Below are 2,864 nucleotides of genomic sequence, written 5' to 3'. Positions count from 1 at the left end.
TACATATGTACCATATACCATATAAGTACCATATACATATGTACCATATACCATATAAGTACCATATACATATGTATTATATATAATAAAATAATTAATGTCATATTTGTTAAAAAAAAAACCTACCAAGAAACATGTTAGCTAAACTTTGACATATATTTACTGCAGCTGTTTCAAGGTTCTTCAATCCGTTTATGTTGGATATTTTCTGAATTATATGGAAGGCACGTTCCTATTCATACTATAAAAACAGGTCCATTGGATTGACCTAAAACAATTTATTGTTTTCGAACTCTTCGAGGAGAGTAACATGCTTAAACAAATTAAAACAACAATAATGAGGAATATACAAAAATAATTTGGTTCTCTTGAATTTCCAAAAGGAATAAAAATTTCAAATGGGTTGGATCCCATACCACCCAGGTGCTTTTTTTTTTTTTTTTTTTTTTTTTTTGGTTCAAAATAATCTTTAGGTTTTGAAGATTTAAATATGGGAGATACTGAATTTCAAAATTCGTTTATTTTGTTCCTGTTTAGCATTTGCTGTGGGACAGACATAATCTCCAAATAAATAATAGCATTTTTGTTTGACCCATAAAGTGCTGGGATTGACTACACAGCATGGACTGCTGAGCACATTTTATGAAAATGAGACTATCATGCACACACAAAAAACAAAGAATAGTATGTAATGGTGGCAAGTTTTACATCATCTGAAAAGTCATTAGTTGAACTATTAGTCGTCTTACATTTGGGAGGAGGGGGTGTATCGGAGCGTTTGAGTGACTTTTAGGTTGCTGCAATAAGCTCTATCACTCAATATTCTACATGTCTTGTAGTGTTGAATTATTGTCATGCTCATGAAATAAACATTGCATTATCTATTTTTCTCCATCATGACCTCAAGTCATTTATCTAAATTCTGTCTAGAGTAGTTTGAGGAATTAGTTAAGAAATGCAATACTTGTCAACCTCCTCCTCAACAAGTAACTCTCAGAAGAAAAGGTGTTTTATCAGAAATATGGACAAAGGGAGAGCACTCCTGTTTTATTTATAAAACTGTTTAAACGATTGAATTTGAATTTAATAAAATGTTGAGTAAGACCTTTCGATCAGATTTACATAATTTCTTGAGTATTGGTTAGAAAACAACGTACGAGTTACTCATGAATAAGCTTAATCTTAAAAACAGATAAACAAAGAACAACCAAACGGGTTAATAGGTTAATAGGGCAAGTGAATAAAGGAAATAATTGTGAACCCTCCTTCCGTCATCGAAGCATTAACTTATTCGTTTCGGTTATACGGGAAGCCAAGTTATATTTTTGGGTGTTCTTTGCTATAAAAACCGCGCCGTTTTACTCCGTCCAACTTTTCATAATTTTAGTTCTAATGTGAGTTTACATTCTCTCTAAATCTGCTTTTTTTCGTTCCATTACATTCTGCTGCAAAAATGATTTTAAGTTAATATTTCGTTGGATTATTATCTTTTTTTTTTTTGTCAACAAAGAGTAAATGTTAAATTTTGTTTGTGTATTCCTTCGATATCAATTGTGGGTACTACTAAAGCAGCGCGGACCCGAACGCGCAGTCGCGCGTCCGCGCTAGCTAGTCATGAGTGGTCGATCCTAACCCTAACCCTAAACACGTATTCATTTGCACACGCGGGTTAGGGTTAAGGTTAGGGTTAGGGATAGGGTTAGGGTTAGGGACAGGGTTAGGGTTAGGGATAGGGTTATGGTTAGGATCGACCACTCAAGACTAGCTAGCGCGACTGCGCGTTCGGGCCCACGCTGCTTTAGTAGTACCTCAATTGTGTTCTCTGTTTTGTCCAGTTTTCTAGTTTGATTTTGTAAAATGGTAAACACCGTGAAGGTAATAAAATATATATAGGATCAATATGGATCTTTCTGATTTGGCGGGCGCCACTTTTTATTTATGTTATATATAGGTATAACTACAGATTTCTGCCCCCGATTTTGGCTGATCATAACTTTCTAAAAAATGGATATTTTATAATGAAATTTTCTACGAATATGTGTTATATCATACAGATTCCGAATATAGTGGGGGGGGGGTGTTTTAGGAGGAGGTGGATCGGGGAATTTCAGAAACTTCACTGGAGTCCACTTCAATTAGTCTTAACTTTCAAGAAAATGAATATTTTTAATGAAATTCTCTACAAAATTATACCTCGGACTATGTATATTCCGAGACATAGGAATTTTGGGGGAAAACAATTGGGGGCTATTTTGAGAACTGTTTCCCCACTTGCGGGTGTTTCTGAACTAATCGTCCATATTTGTTTCATTTTCTCCGTTTTGTGCGTTTGTGCATCCGTAGATTTCTACGGAAGCAACAAACAGGCAATGAAGGCAAAATTCCCCGTTTTAACTTTTTTAATTACATATATATATATGTGTGTATTCCGTCTGTACAAATTTGCTGACTGGACCTGAACACAAACTCGTCTTAATAAAAAAAATCATTCATCCAGATATATAAACCAGAACCAAATCTGTATACAATACTTTGAAAGTAACTTGTCATTTTCAGATAAATTCAACAGTTCCATCCCAAATTATCTTCAGAAAAATTGAAGAGTTACGTCCCTTTGACTGCAAAAATTATTCTCAGCAACAAAACTGGCTGAAATCTAAGACCTTGGAAGTTCGATAAGCGTAAGACGCGAAACCGGTACTCCCAGTTTATTATATAATGTTGTCATATAATTCTTTGTTTCATTACGATCTTAATATTAGCATAAATTTTATTATACAAACCTCCTGTGCGTTTTTATATATTTTTCTTTCTTAAATATCTACAACTACGTGTAAACAACATCTGACACATTTATGTTATAT

The 2,864-nt window shown here is 34.0% G+C and overlaps 1 protein-coding gene across 1 annotated transcript in view; it reads left to right on the top strand.

The window, feature by feature from the left end:
* The first annotated feature begins 1,286 nt into the window (after positions 1-1,286).
* LOC106870750 (uncharacterized) overlaps positions 1,287-2,864 on the top strand; it is a 13,928-nt gene continuing 12,350 nt past the window's right edge. The window contains exon 1 of the mRNA XM_014916945.1: positions 1,287-1,394. The gene's annotated coding sequence lies outside the window, so the exon portion shown is untranslated. The remainder of the gene's footprint in view (positions 1,395-2,864) is intronic.

This window comes from Octopus bimaculoides, chromosome 2 (genome assembly GCF_001194135.2).
Source record: "Octopus bimaculoides isolate UCB-OBI-ISO-001 chromosome 2, ASM119413v2, whole genome shotgun sequence".
Taxonomy (NCBI): domain Eukaryota; kingdom Metazoa; phylum Mollusca; class Cephalopoda; order Octopoda; family Octopodidae; genus Octopus; species Octopus bimaculoides.
This window is presented reverse-complemented; position numbering and strand designations above follow the sequence as displayed.